This window comes from Abramis brama, assembly GCF_963993115.1.
Source record: "Abramis brama genome assembly, chromosome: 1".
NCBI lineage: Eukaryota > Metazoa > Chordata > Actinopteri > Cypriniformes > Leuciscidae > Abramis > Abramis brama.
In genome coordinates, this window is record NC_139963.1 from 45,858,458 (window position 1) to 45,882,360 (window position 23,903).

General features: G+C 37.3%; 1 protein-coding gene across 4 annotated transcripts in view; it reads left to right on the forward strand.

The window, feature by feature from the left end:
• The window catches only part of rbfox3b (RNA binding fox-1 homolog 3b), a 293,709-nt gene that overhangs the window by 54,922 nt on the left and 214,884 nt on the right, over window positions 1–23,903 (forward strand). For 2 of the 4 annotated variants that reach the window (XM_084121925.1, XM_084121930.1), the window contains exon 2: window positions 17,700–17,841. The exons of the other annotated variants lie outside the window; for them this stretch is intronic. The gene's annotated coding sequence lies outside the window, so the exon portion shown is untranslated. The remainder of the gene's footprint in view (window positions 1–17,699; window positions 17,842–23,903) is intronic. 4 annotated transcript variants of the gene reach the window in all.

Consider the following 23,903-nt stretch of genomic DNA (forward strand, 5'->3'; position numbering starts at 1 on the left):
AAGATGGATGGATGGATGGATGGATGGATGGATGGATGGATGGATAGATAGATAGATAGATAGATAGATAGATAGATAGATAGATAGATAGATGGATGGATGGATGGATGGATGGATGGATGGATGGATGGATGGATGGATGGATGGATGGATGGATGGATGGATGGATGGATGGATGGATGGATGGATCATCATTCTGTCTCTTCCACTGATGCGTCTGCAAGCGCTGTGTGTTAAGCGTTTGTAAATCCACAGCTTTGATGGCATATGCAGCACTCAGAGCGACATGATGCCGTGTGAGCGAGCAGGATTATCCGTGAAGATCGTCTCAGTAATCACAGTAGAACAGCCTCGTCCTGACCTGCTGTCATTATTCATCCGCAGCGACAGCATTCACACTCGCGCTTGTTTTCATTCTCCTGCCTCAGTGAATCAATGTGTTAACCAGCTATTCGTTAGGCCTGTCCTGAAATAACATGGATGTGCACTCCTCTGCTTGACAGGTTATTTCCCTGATATATTCCTAAGTCTTTCTGTATTTTGTACATGTATGTTTTTGCATGTTTTTCAGGGGTTGGGCTTGGCCCCTTAGTTCCAGTGAAAGGAACTCTCAATGCTTCAGCATACCAAGACATTTTGGACAATTTCATTGCTCCCAACTTTGTGGGAACAGTTTGGGGATGTTCAAGTTCCAACATGACTGCGCACCACTGCACAAAACAAGGTCCATATAGACATTGGTGAGTCTTGACCTCAACCCGATAGAACACCTTTGGGATGAATTAGAGCGGAGACTGTGAGCCAGGCCTTCTCGTCCAACATCAGTGTCTGACCTCACAAATGCACTTCTAGAAGAATGGCCAAAAATTTTGGAAAGTCCCTTTCCACAAACCTTGTGGAAAGTCTTCCTAGAAGAGTTGAAGCTGATAAGGGTGGGCCAACTCCATATTAATCCCTACGGATTAAGAATGAGATGTCATTAAAGTTAATGTGCATGTAAAGGCAGGCGTCCCAAAACTTTTGCCAATATAGTGTATATGCAAACTTTTCTTCTTGTCATCTGAATGCCTGACCTCCAGTGAAGTGTAGAATATGCAAGCATGTATTTTTAGTGGTATTTTTAGAGTTACGGGGGGTATTTGTCTGTCAAACAAATGTCATTCACCAGTGAAATCATGTCTGCGTGTTTTTCACGCATCAGAGTGCGCTGCAGAGTGACTTTGGTGTGACCTGGAAAATTTGTTGTCATTAAAAGCCAGAGGAAGTTTTAAACGTCGACTACTGTGTCCTTCCAGACGCGGTCTGAGAGCGCAGCGTCCCAGAAGAGAGTCTGATCCCAGACCCTCGTCCTCTTCCCAGGATAATGGCAGCGTTTAGGTCACCTTGGAGTCCGTGAGCCGCGGACGAACGGATTAGTTTGACTCCATATGGATTAATGCTCCACCATCTGCATTAAGAGCTGGACACATTCTACAACATTGTGAAGAAGTCATCAAAGTTATTTCACATTGTTGACCACCGATCAAGTTTTCCTCATTTCAGCTATTTTTGAGAGAGGAGTCTGTTTTATTATTTCCCTGAGGGAATGCTTTCATGCCGCAGCTCATTATTAAATATATAATGTATGCTGTTTCTTTTCCAGGAAAAAGTATTTAATTTTGCTTTTTTTTTTTTTTCTAAACAGGCTCCTCCAAAACAATCAGTGTCGATACTGGCCGAACGAGCCAATTTCCCCTCATTAAATAATCTCTCCAGCCATCCTCTTTAATGAATAACAGATGTGCTCTGATCTCTCAGGAGGGATTTGGACGAAGCGCCAGTCATCAGGAGAGACAGAGCTGCCAAAACCAAACGCCAGTGACCAACACATGAGAACCACACTGAAACATCTCACTCATGAAATTACTTTTCTTTCTTTCTTTCTTTATTTCTATCTATCTATCTATCTATCTATCTATCTATCTATCTATCTATCTATCTATCTACACTGAACAAAATTATAAAAGCAACACTTTTGTTTCTGACTTTTTCTATGTACACAAAAGGCCTATTTCTCTCTATTGTTCACAAATCTGTCTAAATCTGTGTTAGTGAGCACTTCTCCTTTGCCGAGATAATCCATCCGTCTCACAGGTGTGGCATATCAAGATGCTGATTAGACAGCATGATTATTGCACAGGTGTGCCTTAGGCTGGCCACAATAAAAGGCCACTCTAAAATGTGCAATTGTATCACACAGCACAATGCCACAGATGTCGCAAGTTTTGAGGGAGTGTGCAATTGGCATGCTGACTGCAGGAATGTCCACCAGAGCTGTTGCCCGTGAATTGAATGTTCATTTCTCTACCATAAGCCGTCTCCAAAGGCGTTATAGGAAAGTTATAGGAATTTATTTGAATTTCAGTTAATATACTGTGTCAATACTGTGTCCTCAAGGTGTTGTTGTTATGCTGATGGTGACAATAGTTGTTATGGAGACACCAGTGGATGGTGTTGTTTGTTGTCATGATGATGATGGTGTTGTTGCCTGTTATGATGGTGGTGTTGTTGGTTGTTATGATGATGGTGTTATGATGATGGTGTTGTTGCCTGTTATGATGGTGGTATTGTTGGTTGTTATGATGATGATGGTGTTGTTGGTTGTTATGATGATGGTGGTGTTGTTGGTTATTATGATGATAGTGTTGTTGGTTTTTATGATGATGATGGTGTTGTTGGTTGTTATGATGATGGTGTTATTATTGGTTGTTATGATGATGGTGGTGTTGTTGTTGGTTATTATGATGATAGTGTTGCTGGTTTTTATGATGATGATGATGGTGGTGTTGTCGTTGGTTATTATGATGATGGTGTTGTTGGTTATTATGATGATAGTGTTGTTGGTTTTTATGATGATGATGATGGTGTTGTTGGTTGTTATGATGATGGTGTTGTTGGTTGTTATGATGATGGTGGTGTTGTTGGTTATTATGATGATGGTGTTGTTGGTTATTATGATGATGGTGTTGTTGGTTGTTATGATGATGGTGGTGTTGTTGTTGGTTATTATGATGATAGTGTTGTTGGTTTTTATGATGATGATGATGGTGTTGTTGGTTGTTATGATGATAGTGTTGTTGGTTTTTATGATGATGATGATGGTGTTGTTGGTTGTTATGATGATGGTGTTATTGGTTGTTATGATGATAGTGTTGTTGGTTATTATGATGATGGTGGTGTTGTTGTTGGTTATTATGATGATGGTGTTGTTGGTTATTATGATGATGGTGTTGTTGGTTGTTATGATGATGGTGGTGTTGTTGTTGGTTATTATGATGATAGTGTTGTTGGTTTTTATGATGATGATGATGGTGTTGTTGGTTGTTATGATGATAGTGTTGTTGGTTTTTATGATGATGATGATGGTGTTGTTGGGTGTTATGATGATGGTGTTGTTGGTTGTTATGATGATAGTGTTGTTGGTTATTATAATGATGGTGGTGTTGTTGGTTATTATGATGATAGTGTTGTTGGTTGTTATGATGATGATGGTGTTATTGGTTGTTATGATGATGGTGTTGTTGGTTATTATGATGATAGTGTTGTTGTTGTTGGTTATTATGATGATAGTGTTGTTGGTTATTATGATGATGGTGTTGTTGGTTATTATGATGATGATGATGGTGTTGTTGTTGTTGGTTGTTATGATGATAGTGTTGTTGGTTATTATGATGGTGGTGTTGTTGGTTATTATGATGATAGTGTTGTTGGTTGTTATGATGATGATGATGGTGTTATTGGTTGTTATGATGATGGTGTTGTTGGTTATTATGATGATGGTGTTGTTGTTGGTTATTATGATGATAGTGTTGTTGGTTATTATGATGATAGTGTTGTTGGTTATTATGATGATGGTGTTGGTTATTATGATGATGGTGTTGTTGGTTGTTATGATGATGGTGGTGTTGTTGTTGGTTATTATGATGATAGTGTTGTTGGTTTTTATGATGATGATGATGGTGTTGTTGGTTTTTATGATGATGGTGTTGTTGGTTGTTATGATGATGGTGGTGTTGTTGTTGTTGGTTATTATGATGATAGTGTTGTTGGTTTTTATGATGATGATGGTGTTGTTGGTTTTTATGATGATGGTGTTTTTGGTTGTTATGATGATGGTGGTGTTGTTGTTGTTGGTTATTATGATGATAGTGTTGTTGGTTTTTATGATGATGATGGTGTTGTTGGTTTTTATGATGATGGTGTTGTTGGTTGTTATGATGATGGTGGTGTTGTTGTTGTTGGTTATTATGATGATAGTGTTGTTGGTTTTTATGATGATGATGATGATGGTGTTGTTGGTTGTTATGATGATGGTGTTGTCGTTGGTTATGATGATGGTGTTGTTGGTTGTTATGATGATGGTGTTGTCGTTGGTTATTATGATGGTGTTGTTGGTTGTTATGATGATGGTGTTGTCGTTGGTTATTATGATGATAGTGTTGTTGGGTGTTATGATGATGGTGTTGTTGGTTATTATGATGATGGTGTTGTTGTTGGTTATTATGATGATAGTGTTGTTGGTTGTTGTGATGATGATGGTGTTGTTGGTTGTTATGATGATGATGCTGTGGTTGTTATGGTGACAGTTATGGATGGTTTTGGTGTTATCAGCAGTGATGGTAGAATCCTGTCTGTGTGTGACTGTGGTGTTTCCCCCATCGTGTGTGTGTGTGTGTGTGTGTGTGTGTGTGTGTGACATCCCGTGCAGTGTGATGAAGTCATTAAGAAGCCATTAGGAAGCCATTAAGATTCATTAAGTGAGCGAGGTGGCGGTGTAGTACAGCGTCGCTGTGTTCCCAGCATGGAGGAGAGTCTGTTAATCACACACTTTATTACTGGCCTCTGAGTTACAGAGTAAATATTACTCCGGTGAGATCAATGAGAGGCCATCCTAATGAAACACATGCCTGTGTGTATTTAGGAAAGAGACTCTCACACTCACACAATCACTGTCATTGTCTCTACCGCAATAAAACCGAACATTCATTTGCGCTCTCATTCTGTCAAACCACTCGCTCGAGCTTAACACTTGACGAAAGAGACACATTTTGAGACACTTTCTAACAGATGTTTCTGTTTGACAATTAATTATATAGATTGATGACACAAAACCTGTGTGTTTCAATGAAAGGGATTTTCATTCAGTTTCTGGTGTTTTTTATTAAAAGGTTTAATCAAATATCTAATTTATTGTCATTTAATCTTCTGGAATGTATCAGAGTGACATGGCTTTGCTGTGCACAAATAAAACACAGTAGAGTTAGAGTATGTTTTCTTAAAAGGATAGTTCACCCAAAAATTAAAATTCTGTCATTAATTACTCACCCTCGTGTTGTTCCAAACCCGTAAGACTTTCATTCATCTTCAAAACACAAATGAAGATATTTTTGATGAAATCTGAGAGCTTTCTGCCCCTCCATTGACAGCTACGCAACTACCACTTTGGCGTCACATAAAGAGATCGCAAAACGAATCCATATGAATTAAGTCCAAATTTTCTGAAGAGACCAGATTGCTTTATATGATCAACAGATTGAATTTAGGCTTTTATTCACATATAAACATCCCTTTAAGGTGTTGTAATGACTCAGCCCCGTGCATTATGGGTAAATAGGCTGACCTCACACTGAATCATCGAAGCCCTGTAGAGACGTACCTGAGCTCTGTACCTGTGAGGCATCTCGTTCTGACCTCACTCTGACCTCTGAGTGAGCAGGAGGAACTGGTGTGAGAGCAGGTCAAAGGTCAGCACTGCTGCTCAGCACTGTAAAGGTTAGAAGGTGCCGTGATGAATCTGAGCGCTGGATGTGTTCATGTGTGGGTGTTTACATGTGAGTCCTGTGTGTGTGTAAGCTAATTCTCACTTCACGCACAATTCATGCACAAATAAAATGAATTAAAATATTATGTTAATATTACAATACAGGCTAACACAATGTTACACATTATATATATATATATATATATATATATATATATATATATATATATATTTAAATAATATATTATATATATATACAGTGAGGAAAATAAGTATTTGAACACCCTGCTATTTTGCAAGTTCTCCCACTTAGAAATCATGGAGGGGTCTGAAATTGTCATCGTATGTGCATGTCCACTGTGAGAGACATAATCTAAAAAAAAAAATCCAGAAATCACAATGTATGATTTTTTAACTATTTATTTGTATGATACAGCTGCAAATAAGTATTTGAACACCTGAGAAAATCAATGTTAATATTTGGTACAGTAGCCTTTGTTTGCAATTACAGAGGTCAAACGTTTCCTGTAGTTTTTCACCAGGTTTGCACACACTGCAGGAGGGATTTTGGCCCACTCCTCCACACAGATCTTCTCTAGATCAGTCAGGTTTCTGGGCTGTCGCTGAGAAACACGGAGTTTGAGCTCCCTCCAAAGATTCTCTATTGGGTTTAGGTCTGGAGACTGGCTAGGCCACGCCAGAACCTTGATATGCTTCTTACAGAGCCACTCCTTGGTTATCCTGGCTGTGTGCTTCGGGTCATTGTCATGTTGGAAGACCCAGCCTCGACCCATCTTCAATGCACTAACTGAGGGAAGGAGGTTGTTCCCCAAAATCTCGCAATACATGGCCCCGGTCATCCTCTCCTTAATACAGTGCAGTCGCCCTGTCCCATGTGCAGAAACCCCCCCCCAAAGCATGATGCTACCACCCCCATGCTTCACAGTAGGGATGGTGTTCTTGGGATGGTACTCATCATTCTTCTTCCTCCAAACACGTTTAGTGGAATTATGACCAAAAAGTTCTATTTTGGTCTCATCTGACCACATGACTTTCTCCCATGACTCCTCTGGATCATCCAAATGGTCATTGGCAAACTTAAGACGGGCCTTGACATGTGCTGGTTTAAGCAGGGGAACCTTCCGTGCCATGCATGATTTCAAACCATGACGTCTTCGTGTATTACCAACAGTAGCCTTGGAAACGGTGGTCCCAGCTCTTTTCAGGTCATTGACCAGCTCCTCCCGTGTAGTTCTGGGCTGATTTCTCACCTTTCTTAGGATCATTGACACCCCACGAGGTGAGATCTTGCATGGAGCCCCAGTCCGAGGGAGATTGACAGTCATGTTTAGCTTCTTCCATTTTCTAATGATTGCTCCAACAGTGGACCTTTTTTCACCAAGCTGCTTGGCAATTTCCCCGTAGCCCTTTCCAGCCTTGTGGAGGTGTACAATTTTGTCTCTAGTGTCTTTGGACAGCTCTTTGGTCTTGGCCATGTTAGTAGTTGGATTCTTACTGATTGTATGGGGTGGACAGGTGTCTTTATGCAGCTAACGACCTCAAACAGGTGCATCTAATTTAGGATAATAAATGGAGTGGAGGTGGACATTTTAATGGCAGACGAACAGGTCTTTGAGGGTCAGAATTCTAGCTGATAGACAGGTGTTCAAATACTTATTTGCAGCTGTATCATACAAATAAATATATATATATATCATATATTGTGATTTCTGGATTTTTTTTTTTTAGATTATGTCTCTCACAGTGGACATGCACCTATGATGACAATTTCAGACCCCTCCATGATTTCCAAGTGGGAGAACTTGCAAAATAGCAGGGTGTTCAAATACTTATTTTCCTCACTGTATATACATATAAAGCCCACATATATATTATATATATATACATATAAATGTATTTGTGGCAATCAGGGCTTTCCCACCGTCCTCACTCTGTTCCCACAGCTCTCGGCCCCACCCTGCTTGCCACAGTATTATTGTAGAACACATTATACTAAAACATATACTATTTATTCTAAACCACATATTATTTAATTCAATTCAGCATGCCAGCCAATCAGAAAAGTCCTTTATGATGTCATAGTGTCATGACATTATGATGTCACTTGGACTTGGTTTGCATGTGACCGTTTAAACTCACTCATTTCTTAACTGTAATTCTGCGGTGTGTAGCAGCACTGTTAGACTTTTCAAGGGTTTTGAAAACAGTGTTGCCAGTAAGTTACTGTAATTAAGAGTTACAGTACCTAACCGTATTTCAGTTTTACATTATGGTACTGTAATTGTGTAATACAGTGCATTACTGTAAAAACGAAGCTAATCAGTACACTACTGTAATTATTTTTATTTGTAATAAATATAAATTAGATTTCATAATTTTGATATATGATTAATTTTATTTGTATCCTACATAAGTACTACTTAGACTACAAACCAATTAGACAAAGTTATCACAAAATACCATTTTTTTATTTAAAACATTTCATATATATCACTAAATAAACATGCCAATGCTGGAAATGATGTGTGAAATTTTTTACACATTAATGGGTGAGACATTTTTGTGTTAATTTTAACTCATTCATTGTGTTAATGATTTTAACAAAGTAAATATGTCAGAAAGGTTAGCACAAAGATGTGTAAACGTGTTAAATTAACACATTATGTGCTGTCCTTCACTGCACACATTTTTAAAAACATACATAAAATCATAAACAAAACATTAGCATTTGACTAAATGAATGTAGAGTCATTGGTTGTTTATCTTATACAAGTATTATAATGAAATATCAACCATTTACATTCATAAAACTGCAGAATATAAATACATTTTTAAGCAGTCAAAAAGGAAATGTCCAACACAGGACAAAACACAGTTTTTTTCACAATACATGACACATAACCCCACCTTAAAAATAATTTCACTTATTTCCAAAAATTTGTTGGATTCATGTACACTGGTGGCCAAAAAAAGTATTTAAGTGTCTTAATGTTTTTGAAAGAAGTCTCTTTGATGCTCAAGAAACATTTCTTATTATTATCAATGTCTGACTGTCTACTCCTCCAACTTTTCTACAGCATAGGAGTAAAAGTCATCATCAAAATAATCTTTAAAAAGCCAACACATGTTTTTGTCCACCTTTGCGAATAAATGAACTTCTCCAAAGATTGGTTCCTGTTCAGAACTTGATTGACAACATCAGAAAGTTCCCTGGTCTGTATGCGTGTCCACAAACACAAATGTACTCAGTCCTTCAGAGGAGACCCGGTTCCAACACTATATGAGAGAGAGAGAGAGAGAGAGAGAGAGAGAGAGAGAGAGAGAGAGAGAGAGAATATTAGTGTCACATTATTTTTAACCTCCTTTTTTGTTAATTTTTATTATTATTTTCACAAAAACTTAAGAATATATATTTGTAAACAGCTTTTGTCAATAAATAGCATACAAAAGAACTAAATTAAATTATGCCAGATTAAATTTTAATACTTACAAATCCTAAATTCTGTCCAAAAATGCTGAGATCCATTGAAAGAAAGACTGAAATCGATGATTTTAGCCCATTTCAGCTTGTCTGCAGTGAAGGGGTACCTGTCCTGTTTGAGACAAATACACAGTAAGACACATGCAAGAAATCACTGAGTGATGATCGTTCTCCTTCCTACAGTAGTTAACCCACCTGTGCGCTGATATATTAGGACCTTCCTGGTCAGGTGGGACTGCAATGGTAGTCTTCTGCCTAATAAAATATCAAAATAATGCAAAAATATAAACTTAAGTTGTTTAGAATGCTAGATTTGGTATGAATGAATTAGTGAGTTTTACTGCAGTGCTTACCTGGATACATTTAATCTGGTGAGACTGAACAAAGACAATGGTCCATTTTCTGATTGGTTCATTTGCTGTGTAATAAATATAAAGTTAGACATGATGCAAAGGTCACTTATTTCATATAAAGTTAGCCAATTTTATAGAGATTTTATAAGATATTGTAAGCTACCTAGTCTGCACCAGTGGCTCCAAAGCAATTTTCACATAGCCTATTGCTAATCATTTCAGCAAACTTATCTCAAAATATATCACAAATGGCCTACCTCTGGAATCTTGCTAGAAGTCACTGGCACGAATTGGCGCTTTGTTGCAGTTGCCTTTAAACACATATAAAAATGGAAGTAAATATTAAATTCCATTAAAAAAAAAAACTATACTATGTTATAGTTTGCAAACTAATGCTAAAACTATAAAGGTTCTCATCAGTAGGCCAACATTATCTACAACCAAAACAGAATTTCACATTAGTTTATTCACATTTATTGTTAATGTAAACGCGTTGCTCGTTGGCATATTTTAACTCGACAATTCAATAATCTAACAAAGTGTGTAAAATGAAACGTTAGCTCAGTTTACCATGGTAAAGTTCGTTACCGCCATGTTGACGACGAGTAACGTTAGGCTAACGTTAACGTTATAACATAGGTTAAACTGGCCACAATCCTGTCAACACACACATAATGTTTTTTTGTTTTTTTTACCTTGCTTGCTGGTCTCTCTCTCGGTGAAGTGAATTCCGTCTCTTCCCCGGGCCAGACACGAACGGCGCGATCCAACAAAAGACAGACCCCACTGATATTACACTGGATGCTCCGGCGCAACACGGCAAATTCCAGACAGTGTTAGTTAGTGATGCGCCGCGGCCGTTATATTTCTGACGTACTCCGAGTCCAAGCGCTCGCGCTATTTCTGACAAGGGACAAACAGTTTTGCATTTTGTATTAAAGGTCCGGTCGCTTCAATGTGTCCAATATAGACAGCCTCTGGCTATTATAGCGTTGTAGACACGCGGTGTAAGGCAAAAATTAGGAAATAAAAAGCACGATGGAATGGTGCCAGTCAGAGAGGCCGTTACGTCAAATACAGTAGTATACAGCAAATTTAAAAAATACAGTAAGTCTCTGTATGTGGTGTTAGACAAATACAGTAGTATACAGCAAATTTAAAAAATACAGTAAGTCTCTGTATGTATGTGGTGTTAGACGTCACAGAAAATTCCCATGATGCAATGGGAATCACAGTTATTTACTGTAAAGAGAAATAGCAGTATAATACTGGGGGATTTAAAGTAAATAACTGTAGAAATTACAGAAATGTCTAACAGTGAGGATCTGTTAACCTCTTAGCTTGTCTGTGTGTTGGTTTGGAGTTTGGAGTTTGGAGAGGTTTTCAGCGCCTGTGGAGTCTCTCTCTCTGGTGCTGTGGCTCGGTTGGCACTGCCGGACCGTCGACTGGCCAACAGCTCTGTCTTTTCCGGCCCGTGTGATGACTGGCACGGAGAGAGGCTGACAGCAGGCACGGAGGACAAACCAATGTTTTGCTCCACACAAACACATGGAAACACAGGCAAGGAAACAGATACAAGAGTGTACACAGGACAAGAACAGTCTTTAATACTCAGATTAGTGTTGTGTGTTTAGATTAAACTGGAGATTATTTCTGCGAAATGGAGCAGTTTGTCATTGCAAAGATAAATGTCATCCTTGATGAATGAACGCACCTGTTTAGTGTCCACACATCACTGAGACTCATTCTCAGGGTTAAGCAGGATTTTCAACCAATGAGATTTCAAAGTGGGTGTGGCTACCAGGTGCAACCAAGTTGGTCGATGACAGTGTCATTTTTATATTAGTAATTTTGTTGTGTGTTTTTGTCATTTTTAATACATTTTATGTATTGTATGTCTGTATTAGTTTTTAGTTATTTTAGTACATGGAGTTAAACTAAATGAAAATGAGAAATGTTGCCTTGACAACTAGCTGAAATATAATAAGTTTGTTTTATTATATTTTATTTAATTTCTAGTAACACATTTTTGGTTTTAGTTTCAGTTTTAGTTTTGATTAACTATAATAACCCTGGTATTTTTTTTTTACATTTTTAATTACCTTTTATTTTTATAGTTTCAGTTTTATTCATTTTGTTATTTGCTTTTGTCATTTTGTTATTTGCTTTTGTCATTTTGTTTAGTTTTGGGGGTTTTCTTATAAATATAACTATTTAGCTTTAATTTATTTCAGTTTTAGATTTAGTAATTACTTCAACTTAAACTTCAAAGAAATTCAACATTTTTAATGTATATATATATATATATATATATATATATATATATATATATATATATATATATATATATGTGTATATATATATATATATATATGTGTGTGTGTGTGTGGGGGGGGGGGTGAAATAGATTTAATTATTATGATAAAAGACACATGTTGAAAATATGAAATATTCATGTTTTTTATATACACAAAGTCATTTATTAGTCTAACTGTAGCTGTTTATGGTTGCCAAGCAACATGACCTTAAAGATAATTTTGTGAACAAAGGATTAATGGGTTATAATAAAGTTCAGCTTCTCAATGGTTATCTTATAAAAGATTGGAATGTGGCTCATCTAGTTGTTACTGTTATTAAAAGTACCTTATTAAAGTAAATACTCCTCTAGTTGTTTTTCCTCCATATTTATGCCTTCTGTAATTGAACAGCTTCACAATAAGTAGAATTATCCAGTACCTGACTGCCTTGCAAATGAATCTATTTTTGGAATAGCTGAACCAAAAAAATTATATTTAACACAGACTTTTTATGACATTCCACTCTGGTTTTGTTCATTTCATCTGTCACAACAACACAGCTTTAGATCTGCTCTGCGTTTACTGGATCTGTTTGTCATTTAATTATAATTCAATTAATTACCGCCGTTGCCGTGGCAGTGTTATTTTAGATAATTAACTCAGCATATGATCAACATCTGATTCGAGTCGTGAAAACACGAGACGTAACTACCATCCGTTAGCTTTTTTTAATAGTTTGTCTGTCTTTTGTTTTTTATTTTTACTCAAGTAGGATATTTTATAATGTAAAGCCGTTTGTTATGAATAATCTGATCTTAAAGGCCCCCTGAAGTGCTTTGAAACAGTGTTTACAGTGTCTGAATTGTTCCCTATCCCCTACATACTGCACTATGTGCCATTCACCATGTAGAAAATAATAAATGTGTGAACAAGTGACCGATAGCGACTATTTATAATGTAGGGGGCGGAGCTTTCAGATTCTAGAGAGGATTTGATTGGACAGAAAATCTAAAGTACAGAGTGATGTCATCAAAATCATTGATCCATAGTGATGTTTATCTTCTAAATGTGAATTTTGTTATAGTTTTGGAGCACACCAGCTTATAGATAACAGTACGGCTAACATATTCATACTAAAAGCCAAACATTTTTATTTTGATTTCATGGGGACTTTAATTCACTGGATTGATAACCTTAAGATTGTTAAAATAGGCCTACACAAACTGTTTTTTTTATATTGTTGTACTCATAAAAGAGTGTAATTATATGATGTTAGCATGTAAGATGGGTACTCTAATGCTGGAGAGCTTCGGGAAACACAAACTTCTTGATTCCTCTCTTTGAATGATCCTCCGGTCGTCTCCTGCAGGGAAATCAGGTCGTATTTTCCAGCAGAGTGTTTCGGGAGCGTGATTTAGTGCTGCACGCAGCTTTGGATGAGTGTATTTTTAGTGTAGCGGCTGATAATGAACATTGACTCCCACTGACTCTCTACACACCAGAGACAGAACTGGGGTGGCTAATTAACGCCTTATGTAATTTCTCTGACCGACCGTGGAGCAACAGCGAAAAGACGAGCGATAAATTAACCGCTGATTGACTGTGAGATCTTCACTCGGCGCGGCGGGAAACTCTTTATTCTGCTCTGAGGTGAATAAACGGCTACACGCTTTGACTGAGAAATGCTGAGTTTTTATTTCAGCCTTCAAATTCTTCAAAGGGGACCTATTATGCCCATTTTTACAAGATGTCACATTAATCTCAGGTGTCCCCAGAATGTGTCTGTGAAGATTCAGCTCAAAAACCCTACAGATGATTTATTATACCATGTTGTAAATTCCCATTTTTGAGTGGAAGGAAAAACATGCTGTTTTTGTGCATGTATCTTTAAATGCAAATGAGCTGCTGATCCCCGCCCCCCTTTCCAGAAGAGGGCGGAGCCTTTACAGCTTGTGCCTCGGATACTCTGACAGAAACTAAAACATCTGTTTGGTTTTGATTATCATCTTGATCACTCTTACGTGACATTGCAGTTCTTCATCATCATGAAAGTTTATTATCTGTATGTGTTTTAAAGCCGCATCAGTCTAAACTTCTGATATATGGTTTTCTGAGCGCACACATACAAAACACACATACAGAAAGCTGATGTCAGACCCGTAAGTATTAAATTAAGTTCTCTTTCACTTCTTATTGCATTTAAACTGACAAACACTGTCAGTTGATTTTTACCATTATAGGGTGGATGTGTACAAACACTGTCATTTACATTTAAATGTAATCATTTAACCGAGGCTTTTATCCAAAGGGACTTACAAATGAGGAGAGCAATAGAAGTAGTTAAACTAGCAATAGGACAACAATATGACCCTTCCCAGTTTATTCTAACGCAATGTGAGTCTGTCGACACACATTTGTGTTCAAACACCAAGAGAATTCTGCATAATAGGTCTGCTTTAAAGATGTTCAGATAGTTTGACCTGCTGAATCACTGTGACTCGGACGCTTTCAGAACATTGACATGGGGTGCGTTTCCCAAAAGCTTTGTTAACCAATATGGTCACAATTTCCATTGAACTCTATTGGTAACGATGGAACTTGCGACCATGGTTGGCTTTGGGAAACGCACATCTGATCTGTTTGTTGGAGATGTCATCTTCTGACTCAACAAATGACGTGAGTTTGAGGGCGGGACTTTCTGTTTGATTGACAGATATGAGATATTTAACAGAGAATCGATTATTTAACAGGATTACTCATTGACTTTGGAAACATCGCACTTTGAACTTAAACATAAATATCTTTCTAACATTGGAGTGCCTTGAACTCTGAAAAAAAAAAGAAAAAAAAAAGAACAATTCTTGAAAGAAATTGACCTTTCTTGGTATTTTTTGAGCATGACACATTAGTGTTTTTCTCAAAGATAAAATGTTTTCATAATTTTCTTTTACGATCCAATCAAATCCCAATGATTATGAGGATCATTACTGACATTAGACCCGCAATAAAAGACATCAGCATCAGCATCAGTGCTGGTGTTAACTTCATATAGCGCTATAAACATATACACGAGAAGCCATTACCCTCATCAAAGCACAGCAGGAAAAATCAATACACTATCATTTTATCTTCCTCCCATACAATGAAGGATGAGACATCTAATATAGGCTATGTGTGATTCTGAGTAAGTCAAACTGTTGCAATTTGATCTGTAATGTGAGATCATTTTCATGTAAAGCATTGTTGCATGATATTTCCCATGTCTTTTGTGATTGTCATATTGTACAAAATAATTGAGTAAAAGCCAAGGCAGACGGCCCAACATCAATGGTCTTTGTCATCTAGAATGCGAAATGTATTGATTTATGTTGCATATGATGAGCTAATATGAACATTTCTAATTGAATGACTCTTATTAGTTCTTCATTAGATGGCCGTCATAGGAGCGACCCAACATTCAACACTTCTGACATTTTCGGACAATTTCTCTCACGGCAATGATTCACATTATGTTGTTGAGCAAGTGCACTAAACAATTCAAGACTGATTATTTTGCCATACGTTAAAGAGTAACTCTCACCAAAATTGAACCTAGGCTCTTTTTGTTAATCTACCCGAGTCAAACTTTTATGTAAAAGTATAATTAGAATGGAAACGCCACACAAACTAGCACTCCCATTCAAAAGGCATTTTGACCTAAAACGAAAATACGGTAAATCTTAAAAGTGGCGTTTCCATTCTAATTATGCTTTTACACAAAAGTTTGACTCGGGTAGATTAACAAAAAGAGCCTAGGTTCAATTTTGGCGAGAGTTACCCTTTAACAAAAATACCCTTTGAAAACTCATATCGTGTGCAGACAGCTTTTGTCTTTAGATTAAACCAACATCCCAGAAACCATTTCATGTCTTCATTGAACGTCCAGATCGATTCACCGGCACTGACGGAGCAGCTATTTGATCCGATTGGATAATCATCTGTTTGATGGCCCAATCATGTGATCTAATCAATGAAATTGTTATCATTTTCAAGATGTTATCAGGACTAAAGACGAGGTCTGTTTTCAGGGTTCCTGCTTGTAATTCTTGCTTGTTGTGGTTTTGTAGATCTTTAAACACCTATACGGTTGGTATCTTCGTTCGATTTATTTACTTTATTCATAGAGGTCATTTGCAAATTAGCATAATTGCTCTAGCCTCCCCAAATGTTAATGAAGAGCATATTTTAACCTTCTGTTGTATGGGCTGATTTGAATATATGAATTTACAATTGATGATGCCAATAGGCTTGCGTTCTCAGGAATACTGTGTTTCCCAGCAGAAGGATCCGGGTTTCACACTCATGCTGAGATGTTTTCACACACACATTGCTGGTGTGATATAGCTAAGATCCCTGCAGAGAAAGAAAGAGAGAAACCTGTGTAAACGGACGCTCACGTCGCTGTCTGGCTTTAGAAGTTGATAATTGATCTGTCCAAACCTGCTCTGATCCCAAACCAAATGAGATGACAGAAAGAAGCTCCCTATGTAGACAGTATATCTGCTCACACTAGTTATTATAACAGATCCAGTATCATCCTGCTTCTCTTGCTGCTCATTTCTGCCTCTCTTTGGCTGAGTTTGAACAGATTGAGTTTTATTTCTCCTCCAACAGACTTGAAACTTGTTGAAGTTCATCTAATGATCTGTGTGTCTAATTTAGACACAGCCATGAAAGTTTCTGGCTTCTTTCCTTTTTCTCTACGAGCTAATGAGTTTAGCTCCCTGGACGGATATGCAGTTTTAATTTGACAATTGGCAGCCAGATTGCAAACGAATCACTAAAAAAACACGTTTGTTTCCCTCAAGGCGACTGCATTATGCAACAACCTAAGGTAATGCACGGAAACTTGAGCGAGGAAAAGATGCTTGAATGATAAAGTTTATGAGTTAGAAGAGCAATGAGTCTGTGGGAAAGAGAGAAGCTTTAGACCTTCATAACATTATGTTGAATTAGTTTCAGTCTCTGCCACTGTTGTACTGTATGTTAGCAGTCATGAAATGACACTGACACTTCTAAAGAGTTGGAACCGGTGTTGGGAGTAACATCAGATTACTTTTTCCAAGTAACTAGTAAAGAAATGCATTTACAACAAAATATAAAAAAAGATACCTTTTAAAATACTTTGTTTCCCCATTTATTGACTGACTCTGAGAAATTGGGAGTAAAGGTGCGTTCACGGCATGTTGGAAATATCGTAATTATGAGATTTCAAATTGCAAAAAGCGTTCATGCCCTTGCAGAGCTCGTAATTACAGCTTGTAACGTGTGAATTTTCGGAGAACTCCTACTTGTACCACCTGATTGCTGTAGATTCATTTAGGCGTTGATAAGTTTTGCCATAGAAATCATGCTATCATTGTAGTGCCCCAAGCACTCCCATTCAAAAGGCATTTTGACCTAAAATGAAAATACGGTCAAACTTAAAAGTGGCGTTTCCATTCTAACTATACTTTTACACAAAAGTTTGACTCGGGTAGATTGACAAAAAGAGCCTAGGTTTAATTTTGGTGAGAGTAACCTGCAAACTCTGAATATTACACTAACCTGCTATAATTAAATGTTAAATTACACAAATATACCTTATGTATTTAATCTCACTTTATTAACCAATGTCGATGATCCAATTCAACCCATAATAATAAGCAAAAATGACTGTGAAAATGAAAGTGTTGAACTTTCTTCTTCTGTGTCCTATTCTTCTGCAGCAGCAGCACAGCTCACAGGTTTGCACATAGATATCATATAATAAAGGCTAGATGTCTTACGGCGGAGTCTCTTCCGGCATCACCGTTCGGCCATCTTGTCACAGGCAGGCTTTCTGGCGGGCTCTGTGGTACCTGATGTAAGGTGAGTGATAAGCACAAACACAAATACTCTTATCTCGCTGAAATCTTGACGGATTTACAAACGGTATGGTTTCTTACAAAAGTTATTAACGTGGCTATAATTCCGAATGATTGAACATGTTTGTTATTATTATTCATATGTATGCAGTGTCATAACTACGTCTCTGACGTTTATAACAAACCAAACAGTTTGAAAATCGGTAGAAAATTGAGCAAGTTATGGTTATTTAAAAAGTACATGCAGCATTAAAACAACGTTATGAGTGAGCGAGCTGTCTGTGGCAACATGGCCGTCACATGCGGACGTCGACCTCCATTGGCCAGCAGCGCGCACGAGACATCTAGCCTTTATTATATGATATCTATGGGTTTGCATTGCTTCTTTCTGCTTCTTCTTCACCTGTGTTTTGATCAGGAGATTCAGTCCTCTTTCAGAAGATGTGTCATAGCGCCCCCTACCATATAACAGTGAAAACACGGAAAGCTGGAAAATTTCGTCAGCGTCTGGGAAGCGTTTTCTCACAAATGACAGAAAATTCCGTCAATGGTGGGAAAAGAGTTATTTCCCACCTAGTCTCAGCCTCAGACGTCACGCCCACGGAACGTTGGCTAAACGTCTGATGCATATGGTACACTTAACTGGAAACACTTCAGGAATGTCGAAGTCGTCATCTGATTGGTTGAATTTTATCGGATTTCCGGGGGGCGCGAGTGTCGCGTTTATTTTCGGTCCGCCTGGAAACAAAGCGCAGACGTGTAATTGCGTTTCCTACTGATTTACTCGGTGTTTTGATCAGATGTGGTAATGCAGACGCAATTGTTGTTATACGTGCACAAACAGATCAATGACTTACTGCTTGTTTTCTTCTCCTTCTTTGATTTTCTATGCTGACTGACTTGTTGCAGTCTATGGTTGCACGCCGATCTGTTGTTGTGGGGACATTTCCACGCAACGAAACGTGACACTGAACGAAACGAACTGTAATTGGTTGTTTGACATGTCGGTCAAACGGCCTTATGGGCGGGCCTTGGCCAAAGAAAGCTGCTATGAATTCCAGACCTTCAGCCGTCAGTCTGAAGGTCTGGCTACGCGAGACTATTTCCCACCTAGATTTAGCTATTTATACTGGAAAACAAGATAAACATACTAAGTAAGAAAATCATCCTTTGTAGTGTAGACTCACATCACATCAAAATGACTGCAGGATTTGATCTCTTTTACCATATTCATCGTTCATCCAGTCACAGTCTAACCTGAAGTCTGGCCTCTGGACATCCGCAGTGTTGTTAGTATTCTGATGACCCTCGGGCAACACCGTGACTCTGGTTACGGGGCCAAAGATCAAGACATGATTGAATTACCTGCTCATCTGGATAAAAAGACACGCTCCCCATCGGCCTTCTTATGTCATCTCTGAATCCGACAGGATCAGCCAAGATGATGGAGCCAAAATACAAGTTTTTAGATTCTGACATGTGAAGCACTTTGAGCTGCACTATATTTGATTTGAATGAAAAGTATAAAAAACAGTATTATAGTTACAGTATATTACTAGAATGTATATATATATATATGGTGGTTTGTTATATATATATAATTTCCATGACTTTTCCTGATCTATAAAACACTTTTAAAATTAGGTTTCATCATATATTCAGATTTTTACCGTGTGAATTCTGGTTCAAAGAAAAAAGAAATCAGTTGTTTTGCCTGTTAATTATTTTAAGTCATATTGAAAACATCAACTTTGAGAAACACTGTTTTAGATGTTTGCCTTCTGTTTAAACATTCACAATTGGACAGGTTTCATGTATGAAAGTGGATAGTGAGTTTGAGACTGACCCATAATTACATGAATGCTGATTTCAAAAAGACTCTCTTTAGCTTGTTGTTGCAAATGATCACTAACAAACAGATATAAAGCATGAAAAACACTGAGTTCCTGATGCTGTTTTGGGTCAGAGGATGTTGCTCTGTGCTTGATTTGTTTATGTAAATTTTGGCAGTAAAAGTTTTTACACACATAAGCACATTCAGAATCAGAGCCGCTCTAATTGTACCTCAGAGTGCTAATAAATACACGCATGAATAATGCAAACGCTGAGTGAGACAGAATTGGCCGCCGCTCAAAACTCCCCGAATTACAGGATGAGAACGAACAGAGCAGATCTGTGGAAATAGATTCACTTATCCAGTGTTTCAGGAGGATGATGAGACCAAATGATGGTGGTGAGAATCCCTGAGTCATGTTTGGTCGAAAGGCCACGGATAAAGACATTGCGATCACGGGAAACGTGATTTTTCATGATCATTTCTAATCAAACGAGGTTGATTTAATGTAACTGCAAAAGTCCATCCAGAATTTGATCTTATTCACTCATGTATATAGTTTTAGTTTCAGTTATTACCATAATAACCCTGGTCCCAGATCCAGACTTTCAATCTTAGACTTTGAAAATTCATCATCAAATATTATTAAATTATATTATTATAAAACTATGATAATGTAAGCAAAGACAGAAATAAGCATGAATAATTTCAATGTTTATTTGTGTATTATAATTCATTTTCATTTTACACAAATAACGACCATCTGTTGTGGCATCATTTACAACACACCAAACTATTGTCATCTCCTTAGTAGAATTATTAAAAGTTGTGATTGTTTTATTTGTATTCATTTAATTAAAGTTTGCTTGGTTACCAAGGAGACGACATATTGTCAGTGAAGAGTGTGATGAAGAACAGCAAAATATCACTTAAACACCAGGGTAAATATCACTTTATTTATTTAATTATTTATTTATTTAGATAAAAGTAATTTATTAATCATCAAGATAAATATCTCTAATTTATTAATTCATCAAGATACATATTTATTTATTTATTTATAAAGATAAATATAATTTATTCATTTATCAAGATGAATATCTCTTATTTATCAAATATCACTTTATTTGTTTATTTATTTATCCATCTATCAAGATAAATATCATTTTGTTTGTTTGTTTATTTATTTATTTATTTATCTATCTATCTATCAAGAGAAATATCACTTTACTATTTATTGTTATTGTTTGTTTGTTTGTGCTTTATTTCAAGATGCATAAGATCCTAGAAATGTACATAACAGAGGTCATTTAAATATGGAGGACTATAACCTTGACTATAACATTTAGTGGACTAATTACAATATTTTATTGAGTATACCACATTTTATTTGTGTGGTATTAGATGTATCACAGTCCGTTTAGATGATTTATTAAAGTCCCCATGAAATAAAAAATGTTTTTTTGTTTTTTTGGGGCTTTTAGTGTTTGCCTTCTGTTATCTATAAGCTAGTGTGCTCCAAAACAATGACAAAATTAGCATTTAGAAGATTTAAGCGTTCAAAACTTAGTCTCTCACTTCCGCCAAAATGGATCAATGATTTTGATGACATCACCCTGCACTCCAGCTTCTCGTCAGATTTTCTGTCCAATCAAATCCTCTCTAGAGTCTGAAGCTCCGCCCTCTACATTAAAAATAGACGCTGAAGCTGCGGCTGAAATCAGTCACACTTTCACTATTTTCTACATGGAGAATGGCACATAGTGCACACTATATAAGGGATAGGGAACAATTCAGACAGTGTAAATATGCTTTCCATTGGGACGAATGAAGTCTGGTTTCACGCGAACCGCCACAGCTCTGGTCCAGAGACAGGATACACAGAGTGGATCATATATCATCGATATATCAGTCGCCGCAGACCAGAAAACGTATCGGATCCATTTGAATTTGCACAAAAATATGTATTTTAAAGCGATATGGAGGAGATTAGGAGGAGAAACAGTTAGAGGTTATGAGGTTATTACCAGAGCTCAACGGCTCTGGCTTTGTTTTGATAAACAAAACGCTATTTTTTTTTAAAGGGGGAGGAGCTGTTCGATATGCCTCGCCCTCTCTTACTGTTTGTTTCAGTGGAAATGACATCAGCACATTGAATAAAGCTGCTTGTTTCAAGGCACTTCAGTGGGCATTTAACCTGTATCAGTGCGCTGGTGTGGACCGGCGCGCTCCCGTCACCGCGGGCCGAATTCATTAAGCACGACAGAAGAAGCTGGATCAGAAGTTCAGACAAGTCTTTAGTGTGTGTGTGTGTGTGTGTGTGTGTGTGTAATTTCAGCTGCTCCAGGCGGAACACAAATAAACAAGCAGGGAGTGTTGTAAAACAAAAAAACAGATTTAATTAGCTTGTTAAGACGGGTTTGGAGCGCACGGACGCGCATTCACTCGCGTTTCCCTTCCAATCAATCTGTCTTTGATGCGTCTTACGACTTTCACCCAGTAGAAATGTTTGTGTTCTGGTAGTGTTTTCAGCGGCTAGTTTTATTTAAGTGACGTGACGTGAAGACCAAGTAAGGTAACTCATACTCTGAATTTGTCCTCTGCATTTAACCCATCCAAGTGCACACACATTAGGAGTAGTGAGAAGTGAACACACACACACACAGGCACACACCCGGAGCAATGGCCCATTCTTCTTCTAAAAGAATAACATTCTCTAAATACATTCTAAAATTATCTTTAGTGATAACATTGTTAGAACATTATCCCCTAAAATTCTTTTGATCAGATGATGTTGGCTGCTTGTTGGGGACACAGATATAATTATCACTTAGTGCTCTGACTCACTGATCTCATCCTGGAGATAATCTATGATTATAGAGGTGTTATTCATTTTATATGGTTTATTATAATACACCTGTGATAGCTAGTCCATGCAGTCTTCTTTAAGGAACATACAGACATCAAGAATCAGCGTATGAATCTCAATAACGGTGACATGCTTCATGCTGCAATGCATTCTGGGCGCATCATACAAAACTCACCCATGGCTCCCAGAATGCATTGCGGCATGAAGCAATGTCACTGTCCGAGTGTGTCTAATAGATGCAGGATTTCAAAATGTTTAGTGTACAATGTATTAAAATACTTTAGATTATCTGATTACAACACTGCTGGATCTCATGCTGGAATATTATCACAGGTCTGTTATAATCAATCACGTGAAATTAACAAAATCTATAGTTTCTGGATGAGTCAGTGAATCGGACCATAAATGATGATTATAGTTTTATCACCATATAGCCAATATCTTCTGATCACATTTTCTCTTTCTCTTTTTGCCATAACAAACACAGTTACAGCAGCCTGATAAAAAATAATATTAGAAAAACAAGGGTCAAGAGCACAACAAAAGCAAACACAGATCACCATAATGATGACTTCAAACTATACATTTTTCAACATCCGAACATTGAATAATTCTCAATAAGAACTTTGTTAGCCTCATAGCATAATTGCCCAAGTCATTTTTTAATTAATTATTTCTTAGGCAATTATGCTATGAGGCTAACGTTATGTAGACCTATGACAGAAATAAAGTCAAACTGTTAAGTAGTAAGTGAGGCTGGTATTGCTGTTTGTGGTGTTTTCCACATCCAGTGCCTGCTAGGAAGCTTCCCACTTAAAACTTTATAGGAATGTTAGGGGATAATGTTCTAACAATGTTATTTTACAGGCTATAATCAAAATTCACTAAGGTATGTGACAACAGTAAATGTACAAATCAATTAAAGGCTACAGATTGATTAACCAGTTTGTTACAGCAGTTTATCACTATTTCCACCAAAGTGCTCTTATAATGCCTTTTTTTCACCAAAAACAGTCACAGCTCTTGTATGATTAGCTAATCTCTGAATTCTAGGGGTGTAACGGGACACATAAGTCCCAGTTCGGTACGTACCTCGCATTTGGGGTCACAGCTCGATATAAGTTCGGTATATTTGCATATTTCATCACTGGACTTCCATGACACAAATCAGCACAATGCTAAATTATTTTGTCTCATTACAACAGCGGAAACAACTTAAAATACTCACACCGATAAGAGACGATTCGAAACTGTAAAGGGTTTTTTACAGTTTTTCTATTTTTATTTGTGAACATTAACAATAAAAACAAAACATTGTGCTTTTGTAAAGTAAAGAAAACAAACAGAATATTGTTCTCTGCGC